This window comes from Acipenser ruthenus, chromosome 6 (assembly GCF_902713425.1).
Source record: "Acipenser ruthenus chromosome 6, fAciRut3.2 maternal haplotype, whole genome shotgun sequence".
In the NCBI taxonomy this organism is placed as follows: Eukaryota; Metazoa; Chordata; class Actinopteri; order Acipenseriformes; family Acipenseridae; genus Acipenser; species Acipenser ruthenus.
In genome coordinates, this window is record NC_081194.1 from 36,399,423 (window position 1) to 36,410,438 (window position 11,016).

At 42.3% G+C, this 11,016-nt stretch overlaps 1 pseudogene; it reads left to right on the forward strand.

Annotated features, from left to right (window-relative positions):
- The first annotated feature begins 355 nt into the window (after positions 1-355).
- On the forward strand, positions 356-10,320 carry LOC117411236 (uncharacterized; annotated as a pseudogene).
- The last annotated feature ends 696 nt before the right edge of the window (positions 10,321-11,016 follow it).

Here is an 11,016-nt window from a genome sequence, read left to right on the forward strand (position 1 = left end):
AATCTGTATTATAAACTGCCCCCTTTGGGAAGGAGGCATAAATGATCACAACATAAATCAGTAAATAATTTTGCATTTCTATTACTCTTGTTCATATTTAATAAAAGACCAAGTATCACGATTAATGCAATTAGTATGGTTAAGGACAAACTAATAATTCTATAAATCCTGTTTTATATTTAAGTACAATTAGCCTAATAAAGTTCTGTATTAATATAATAATAATGTATCAATTATAATAATAAACTATAATAATAAATATAAAAATGTCTGTTACTATTTTAATAAAAAAAAAAAAAACTTTATTTACATAACTTGACAAATGTATCTTTATATTTTACACAGATTTATAGCAATGTCAGCAGATTCTTGGACAGTGGAAGAAGTTTGTGAATGGCTGGAGGAAAAAGGCCTGGGAGAATTTAAAGACACGTTTGTAGGTGAGGTGTAGTCAATGGCACCAAACCTTTATCAGTGTCCAAAGTGTTCGGTCCAAAAATGTTCATTCGTCAAACTTCTAAAACATCTTCAGCTATATCATGAAAGTGAACCTAATTTTTCTGTAAACTGTGGCATTGATGGATGGCCCCGACAGTATAAAAATCACGTTAGAAAACACCATTGCCTGCTTGACATCTACACTGATCATGTTCACCTACTGGAAACACCCCAAAATTATGAAAGTTTAGATTTACATGAGGAGTGTAATGATGATACTCAAACAATATCCAGGTCAACTTTTCAAGAGACTGTTGTAGATCTGACAGATTCTTTCAAATGACACCTTGCATTGTTTTCATTGAAACTGCAGGAAAAACATGTTGTACCAAGAGTAGTCCAATCCACTGTTATTGATGATGTAAAAGATTTGTTCAGTTACTTTCATGGCCAATATAATGTGCTGCTGAAAAAATGTCTAGAAGAGCACTCTGTCAACATCGAAACTGATCCTCAGCTGAAGTACTTGACAGAATCTGATTTACTGGAACAGTGCTTTAGCAATGTGGTAAATGAGTATCAGTTGGAAAAATACTGTGTAGAAGAACTTTCCCTGGTTGAGCCTGTGGAATATATGTTGGGTTATGATACAGCAGGAAACAAGGAAAGCTTTCAATACATTCCGCTGATAGATGTGCTTAAATTAATTCTGACCAACAGAGATATATGGCAGCAGATACAACAAAGGGGTGAGAGTAGTGAAGAAGCTGTTAATGATTTTTGTGATGGTAGCATATATAAAAGCCATGAGTTTTTTAAAATTCATCTATAATGATGAATTTTAAGTTATAAATCCTTTGGGGTCAAACAAACTTATACACAAAGTGTCAGGATTCTACTTTGTTCTTGGAAACCTTCTCCCTAAGTACAGATCGAAGTTGAAAAATATTCACACAGTCATCCTTGTACAAAACCAGTTGGTAAAAAAATATGGTTATGAATCAATTGTAGAGCCCCTTGTGTGTGATATTTTGAGACTTCATGTTGAGGGAGTTGAAATCGAAATCAATGGACAACTGCATAATATAAAGGGCACTCTTGTGACCGTATCTGCTGACAACCTAACAGCACATGCACTAGCAGGATTTTCTGGGTCCTTCAGTAATGGACGAGTCTGTCGCTATTGCTTGTGCCACTGTAAAGACATAGCAGAAAAAAATTGTGAAGAAGACTGTGTTATCCGTTCATCTTCTGTACACAGTTATCACTTGCAGTGTGTTGAAAATGATCCAAGCAGTAGGTCTGTCTATGGTGTCAATGGACCTTGCCATTGGATCAGCCATTTGGAATGTCTGACTGAAAATTTTCTCTCAGACTTCAAACAATTGTTCCCAGATCATTTCACTCCCAAGATACACTTTCTTGTGCATTATGCACGCCTCATTCAAGAATACTTAACAAGTAGTTTGGCCCACTCTTCCTGAGCAAACTGCTCCAGCTGTCTCAGGTTTGATGGGTGCCTTCTCCAGACTGCAAGTTTCAGCTCTTTCCATAGATGTTCGATAGGATTCAGATCAGGACTCATAGAAGGCCACTTCAGAATAGTCCAATGTTTTGTTCTTATCCATTCTTGGGTGCTTTTAGCTGTGTGTTTTGGGTCATTATCCTGTTGGAGGACCCATGACCTGCGACTGAGACAGAGCTTTCTGACACTGGGCAGTACGTTTCGCTCCAGAATGCCTTGATAGTCTTGAGATTTCATTGTGCCCTGCACAGATTCAGGGCACCCTGTGCCAGGTGCAGCAAAGCAGCCCCAAAACATAACCGAGCCTCCTCCATGTTTCACTGTAGGTATGGTGTTCTTTTCTTTGAAAGCTTCATTTTTTCATCTGTGAACATAGAGCTGATGTGACTTGCCAAAAAGCTCCAGTTTTGACTCATCTGTCCAAAGGACATTCTCCCAGAAGGATTGTGGCTTGTCAATATGCATTTTAGCAAATTCCAGTCTGGCTTTTTTATGTTTTTCTTTCAAAAGTGGAGTCCTCCTGGGTCTTCTTCCATGGAGCCCACTTTCGCTCAAAAAGCGTTGGATGGTGCGATCAGAAACTGACATACCTTCACCTTGGAGTTCAGCTTGTATCTCTTTGGCAGTTATCCTTGGTTCTTTTTCTACCATTCGCACTATCCTTCTGTTCACTCTGGGGTCGATTTTCCTCTTGCGGCCGCGCCCAGGGAGGTTGGCTACAGTTCCATGGACCTTAAACTTCTTAATAATATTTGCAACTGTTGTCACAGGAACATCAAGCTGCTTGGAGATGGTCTTGAAGCCTTTACCTTTACCATGCTTGTCTATTATTTTCTTTCTGATCTCCTCAGACAACTATCTCCTTTGCTTTCTCTGGTCCATGTTCAGTGTGGTGCACACAATGATACCAAACAGCACAGTGACTACTTTTCTCCATTTAAATAGGCTGAATGACTGATTACAAGATTGGAGACATGTTACTAATTGAAGAAACTAATTAGTTTGAAATATCACTATAATCCAATTATTTATTATCTTTTCTAAGGGGTACCAACAAATGTGTCCAGGCCATTTTAGAATATCTTTGTAGAATAAACAATAATTCATCTCTTTTCACAGCTTCTTTGCTTTATTCTATGACATACCAAAGGCATGCAAGTATACATGATAAATTAGCTTTTAATTTCATCACTTTTCAGGAGGAATGAAGCATTATTTCAATGAGCTGTAAGGGTACCAACAAATTTGAGCACGTCTGTAGTATGGGCTTGATTGGAGGCAGAAGATTAACATTCTTTATATATTTTAAGGGTTAAAGATACTGTTTTTTACAACATAAGATATAGTTGTGCATAATTTACATAGATTTAAACTACAACTTGTCTGTGATATGATATAAACCTTCACATATGTGAAAAAAACATACCATGTTCTACCTGTTTAATTTTTAAATTATGCACTCCCAATAAGTATTAAGTATGAAAATAATAAATAATAATAAAGAAAAAAACATATGTGAAGGCTTTAAGTATAATGTGCTCTATTGTTATTGTCATTGTTTATATGCTACAGACAATGGAACTGATGGTGCAACTTTGACAGAATGACTGAAAGAATGTCGGAGCGCCTATTTCCCATGATGTGGGAACAAGTCCAGTTCCTAAAAGCCCTTGAGACTTTGAAACAGTAAGTATATTATCATTATTATAATTATAGTTACAGTTTAAGTTACGGTATGTAACAGTAATGTGCATTGAACTTAAAATGAATCTCCTTTCTGTCAATTTGTTTTTTACCAAACTTTAATATATTTTTAAATTGCTTTAATAGGAATACACTCGTCACTGCCGTTGAGCCAAATCAGGGTAGAGAGGCCAGTAATGTCATCAGACCTGTACTGGGCACCCTGCCACACTTTCCACCTTTTCTCCTCAGTGCACTGCAAAGTCAAGATCCTCAACTAAAGTCCCATCTGAAGACCAAATTAAAAACTGCCCTTGTTCAGGCAATTTTTGACCATTTATTTCACATAACTATGTAAGTAAAGTATAATATAGATTATGCAATTTAGTCATTCAATATCTGTATCTATCTGTTAAACTGGTGTATAAGAAATACCTTTAATTCACAGGTATCCATCACATAAACAATATGTACTTTTACTCTCATCACTGGTGATGAACTACCCATTTTTGAGAGAAAAAATTGGGTCTGGATATGTAAGTATTTGTAATCTCTAATTATTTGAAAAATTAATCATAGTTCATGCAACACTTAAGGTTTAAGTAATGTACTAACATAATGTTGTCTGAATTAAAATGATGTATCTTCAGTACAGTTAATTTGCAATGTTGAACTGCTAAAACTACAAAAAAAAAAAAAAAAAAAAAAATTAAATGTCCAACAGGATGCATTACATGAATCATTGCGGAACAAATTCAAAAAAGAGAGATGTCCTTTAGTGGACATAGCAGAGGTGAATAAGATGAGGGAAAAGTTCCGCTTTCTGAATTCTGGAAGGACAAATTCTATGGATCTGTCTGGGCAGGAGGCAGTAACGCTGCAGAAAATATGCAGACAAGTAAGCATTTTTTGCAGATTTATTCAACAAAAATGAACTAATTTTACATTATTCAAAGTTGTTTGTGATGGTACTATAAAGATTGACATGTGAGATTAGACATTTAATGGGCCATTCTTATGATTAAAAAAATATATATTTGTGGAAGACTTCCCTTATGTAGTGGTATAGGTGTGATGGGGTGAATTTCAGTGAAACATCCTCCCCGTCATGGATACTGTAGCTGAAGGACATCACGTGTCACAAAGACGACCGGAGTGGGTGGCGTCAGACCAGAGCCAGGAAGTAAATAAACAAAACGAGAGGTAGAGTTTGGTGGAGCTGAGAGAATGCTTTCGGTCAGCTCCACCAAACGGTGCACGGAGACAAACAAACACGGTGAGTACAAAACAACTACTTCTTCTTATTCTTTTCGTTAACATTTACCTCCGCTCCACACCCGTTCTACACTCACTGAACACCCAACCCCGAGTGAATGAAAATGTGTCTATATATACTGTTGTGCTGGGATTCAATTACTAATTAATTATTCACTTGAATCCCAGCACGTAAATGAATTACGTGCAACCCCATGCTCACATATTACATTTAACCAGCACGTGAAGTGATTTGTGCCCTCCTCGTGCCTAAATACAAATCTACATTTTTAAATACATGTGAAACACAGACCCGTTTATATCCCGTGTACCAATGACTATACACCAACATTAACACACGCAACATACAACACATAACACACAAAATACACACAGGGGCGGGCACTTCGTCACATATACCCCCCCCTGTGCAAAGCACACATGGCCTCAATGGCCACCTCCCCCCTTAAAAATCCAGCAGTCCAGAACAAAGTCTCGGGCTGGGAAGGGAGGCTTCAGTGAGCCCATGGCTGGCCATGCTGTCAGCACCCCTGACGGTAGTGGCACGGCTGGTCCACGCCTGCAGCGAAATTACTGCGGGGGATGCTAGTCTCCTGACCTCTCCCCCTTTCTTCGTAGCCGGTAGCTCCCCTTGGTGGGGCTCCGACCACAGTACTTCCGGCAGCGCAAGTGCTGCAGTGTGAGCAGGTCTCCGGACCTCCCCCACGATCTCCGACATCGAAACTGTTGTAGTGGGAGCAGGTCTCCGGACCTCCCCCACGATCTCCGGCAGCGAAACTGCTGCAGTGGGAGCAGGTCTGACCTCCCCCACCTTCTTCGTGGCTGGCAGCTCCCCTTGGTGGGGTGCCGGCCACAGTACTTCCTGCTGTGATGCGGAGCAACAGGCAGCCCCAGGCGATGCGGAGCGACTGGCAACCCCAGGCGATGCAAAGCGGCTGGCAACCCCAGGCGATGCGGAGCGGCTGGCAACCCCAGGCGATGCGGAGCGACAGGCAGCCCCAGGCGATGCGGAGCGACAGGCAGCCCCAGGCGATGCCAGACAGGCATCCTTGGGCGAAGCGTGGCAAGCATCCTTGGGTGAAGCGAGGCCGGCATCCTTGGGCGAAGCGAGGCAGGGAGTCAGGACAAGCTGGGGTGCGGGTGTTGGCCCTCTTCTTGGCCTCTGCGGCCGGGCGGTTCTTCCCCATGCTTCCCTCAGCAGCCTATGCAAGGGCTGCTGAGGACCGCCAGCTTCACGTCCTGGTCCTTCTGGTGAAGGGAGAGGCAGCTCCTGCTCCTCTCCCCCTGATGGTGATGGAGGCAGAGGCAGCTCCTGCTGCTCTGCTCCTGATGGTTGGGAAAGTGATACCAGCAGGCATTCATCCTCTGCTAGTGGAAAGGGACCCAGCAGGTATTCACCCTCTGCTGGTGGGGGTGAAACCAGCAGGCATTCTCCCTCTGCTGGCAGCTTAGGTCCTAGGGCTGTGGAAGCCCCAACTTCCCTCTCTTTGGGCTGTGGACGCACCGACTCCTCCCTTTTGGGCTGTGGACGCACCGACTCCTCCCTTTTGGGCTGTGGACGTTCAGGCTCCCCCCACTCAGGCGTAGGACGTTCAGGCTCCTCCCACTCAGGCGTAGGACATTCTGGCTCCTCCCGTTTGGGCTGTGGACGCTCAGGCTCCTCCCACTCAGGTACTGGCGAGCTGGCATAGGGGCATCCCGACCAGTCGTGTCCCCCTTCCTCACGTCGCCCGCACCAGCTCGGTGGCACCATGGAGCAGTCCCTCCAGCGATGATCCACCTTTCCGCACCAGGTGCACCAGGGGAACAGGTTCTCTGGCTCCTCTGGCCGCTGTTGCAGTTGTGGTTGGGGCGGTGGGAGCAGCAGTCTACCTCCCCCTGCTGGTGGTGGAGACTGAGGCGACCCCTGCTCCTCCCTCTCCTGATGGACAGGGCAGTAGGCCACGAAGTGCTCACCTCTGCAGATGGGGCATAGTTGGGGTAGCTGTCTGAGGGGGTACCAGGGGCAGTTGGTGCTGGAATGCCCAGGCTCAGCACAGCAGTAACACCCGGGCTGCTGTTCCTCCGGCTGGTGTTGTGGTTGCTGTTGCTGCTGCAGCTTTCCTTTCCCCCTTCTCTTCTTACTCCTCCTCCCTACCTTCCTCTCCTGGGCCGGTTCCTCCTCCTCCTCACCTTGGAAGGGGCAGATCACCACTGTGTGTCCGTAGACCCCACAGGCCATGCACCAGCCTTGGTCCTCGAGACCCCCGAGGAGGTCCTGCAGGTCCCGGCAGCCGTCTCTCCCGCCTTCCATTTGCACTTTTTTTTTTTGTTTGTTTGTTTTAACACAAAACCCCCTCTCCTGGTCTGACGCTTGGAGGCGCTGTTATCCCACGATGACACCACGTGTCACAAAGACGACCGGAGTGGGTGGCGTCAGACCAGAGCCAGGAAGTAAATAAACAAAACGAGAGGTAGAGTTTGGTGGAGCTGAGCGAATGCTTTCGCTCAGCATTTAATAAATAAACAGAACAGAAAATAAAAGGTTTTAAACACAGAAACAGGACACGGCACTATACGCCAAAATAAAAAGACAAACAAAACGTACTAACACACAAACGGTGCACGGAGACAAACAAACACGGTGAGTACAAAACAACTACTTCTTCTTATTCTTTTCGTTAACATTTACCTCCGCTCCACACCCGTTCTACACTCACTGAACACCCAACCCCGAGTGAATGAAAATGTGTCTATATATACTGTTGTGCTGGGATTCAATTACTAATTAATTATTCACTTGAATCCCAGCACGTAAATGAATTACGTGCAATCCCGTGCTCACATATTACATTTAACCAGCACGTGAAGTGATTTGTGCCCTCCTCGTGCCTAAATACAAATCTACATTTTTAAATACACGTGAAACACAGACCCGTTTATATCCCGTGTACCAATGACTATACACCAACATTAACACACGCAACATACAACACATAACACACAAAATACACATAGGGGCGGGCACTTCGTCACATATACCCCCCCCCCTGTGCAAAGCACACATGGCCTCAATGGCCACCTCCCCCCTTAAAAATCCAGCAGTCCAGAACAAAGTCTCGGGCTGGGAAGGGAGGCTTCAGTGAGCCCATGGCTGGCCATGCTGTCAGCACCCCTGACGGTAGTGGCACGGCTGACAGCCTGCTGGTCCACGCCTGCAGCGAAATTACTGCGGGGGATGCTAGTCTCCTGACCTCTCCCCCTTTCTTCGTAGCCGGTAGCTCCCCTTGGTGGGGCTCCGACCACAGTACTTCCGGCAGCGCAAGTGCTGCAGTGTGAGCAGGTCTCCGGACCTCCCCCACGATCTCCGGCAGCGAAACTGCTGCAGTGGGAGCAGGTCTCCTGACCTCCCCCACCTTCTTCGTGGCTGGCAGCTCCCCTTGGTGGGGTGCCGGCCACAGTACTTCCTGCTGCGATGCGGAGCAACAGGCAGCCCCAGGCGATGCGGAGCGACTGGCAACCCCAGGCGATGCGGAGCGGCTGGCAATCCCAGGCGATGCGGAGCGACAGGCAGCCCCAGGCGATGCCAGACAGGCATCTTTGGGCGAAGCGTGGCAAGCATCCTTGGGTGAAGCGAGGCCGGCATCCTTGGGCGAAGCGAGGCAGGGAGTCAGGACAAGCTGGGGTGCGGGTGTTGGCCCTCTTCTCGGCCTCACGCAACATACAACACATAACACACAAAATACACACAGGGGCGGGCACTTTGTCACAGACATTCATGAGACATTGCCTGTCTGTTAACGTCTGTATGAAAACAAATAATGTGTATATAGGGGCTGCTGGTTAACATTGTTAGCTTGTTAATTTATCGACCACTACCTGTTTAGGGTAATCAGTTATTAAATATAGCATACAGTATATGTGTATTATTTTATTTTTATAATGAATATTTTTCTGGGAGTTAAAAAATAAAAACTGCAATCTCATATTTTATAACTTCTCCTGCCTGTTTCCTGCATAACACCAAACACTTGACCTCACCACATTGACAGATCTGCTCAATTAAAGCAGATGTGTGTGAAAAAAATAAACAGCTGTTTGAATGACCTAGAAAAGAAAGGTAACAGGCTTTGGTTTGACTTTTGATTCAGTTCTGGAAAACACTGAGGTTGACATTACATTGTTTTCTTTGGATTTTAATATTGATAGCTATCAAAATAATTATTCAGGTATATATATATATATATATATATATATATATATATATATATATATATATATATATATAGGTATTTTGCAGTACTTTTTAAAGCAGCTGACACCTGGATCTTTTTGGAATGCGATTTCTCTGGATACTGATACTGATGTCAAGTAACAACCTATCAGTTATTATGTTTTTTTTTCTAGGTTTGGAGTTGACTGCAGCAATATTACTTCTACCATCCCTGTTAAAAGAAGATTCGTCAACTTTATTTGTGATAGATCAGGTACATTTTGATTGATTGGTTGTTTCCATCTTTTACTGCTTGTAGGCTGAATGTAAGAGAATGTAAAAGAAACATTGCAACTAACAGATATATTTACATTTTGTATACCCTTCGCATGCACTATATATTACTACTTGATCAAAACAAAAGTTTGTAAATGTTTCAGAATATTTTTTCTGATATTATGAAAACATAAGTGGCCTTTCCTTCCACCCTATGTGCATTTGTAATAGCTCTTAGCTATATTTATTATTATTATTATTATTTACTTCTTAGCAGACGCCCTTATCCAGGGCGACTTACAATTGTTACAATATACATTATTTTTACATACAATTACACATTTATACAGTTGGGTTTTTTACTGGAGCAATCTAGGTAAAGTACCTTGCTCAAGGGTACAGCAGCAGTGTCCCCCACCTGGGATTTAACCCACGACCCTCCGGTCAAGAGTCCAGAGCCCTAACCACTACTCCACACTGCTGCTATATTCAGCCAGTGCAATTATACTAAACATTTTGAATGACTTTCAAGTTATGATAAGTCCATAATGTGTTTTTTTTGTTTGTACTGTATATTTTTTTTTTGACATGTATGGGTTTCTGAATTTTAAAAAAATATATATTTCAGGACCCAGCCCTCCCAACCCCTGTGATTTTCCTACATGACTGTACAGAGGGAAATCCTATGTCATATGGGAGAGTGACCTTCATAATGGATGGCCAGTCCATGTTAACTGATGATCTGAATCTGGATGTGTCTCTTGATTTGGGGGCTGTCTTTTCTTTATATTATATATTTGGTATTGAATATCCAAAGCAGACGAGGAAGACAATGAGCTTTTTGGAGGCATTTGTATTCAAACTTAATACTTCAAAGACAGTGCCAATTTGTCTTAAAAGACTATATAATGCTGTTTTGGCCTGTGTTTAGAAAATAAACACATAAAGTGATCATTAATGTTCTGTTCTGAAAGTGTGGCAGAAATGTTTAGTGTTTTAAGTTTGTTTTTACTGGAGTTTACTGGAGAAAATGTGAAGGAAGTCTCTTACCCTTTCATTTAATTTAATTTCAATTTAATTATGTACATATTTTATGACTGTATTTAATAAATGGAGCTGCTTTTCTCCAATTAGAGAAAAATAAATGTTTTGCTGCATTTTTTTTATTTTAATTTACCTTACACAGAAGTAGTTAGTAATTTGTGTGTTCTATTTATCACTGCTTTAACTAATAATGAAGATATTTCTATAACTTACTTATAGAGGAGAATTGTAAAAGGGAATGGTCTATCTACATAGTTAAATATTACAGTAACAAAAATACACTACATTAATCTTTAATTTCACACAATGATTTTGTAGTCGGAGCAATATAAAAAAAATCAAGATGGGAGGGTCTGTATTGCAGACAAAATATGCATGGGTAAGGAAATGGCTTGAAAGAACCTTTTTTGTGGGGGAGAACCTAAAAAGGTTTTTTAAAGAACCATTTTAAAAGGTTCTTTGAAGAACCAATAAAGGTTCCCTACGTCATCGATGCAAGAACCTTTAACGGTTCTAGATAGAACCTTTTTTTTCTTTAAAGAACCATTTTGAAAAGGTTTCTTTGAAGAACCTTTTCAAAATG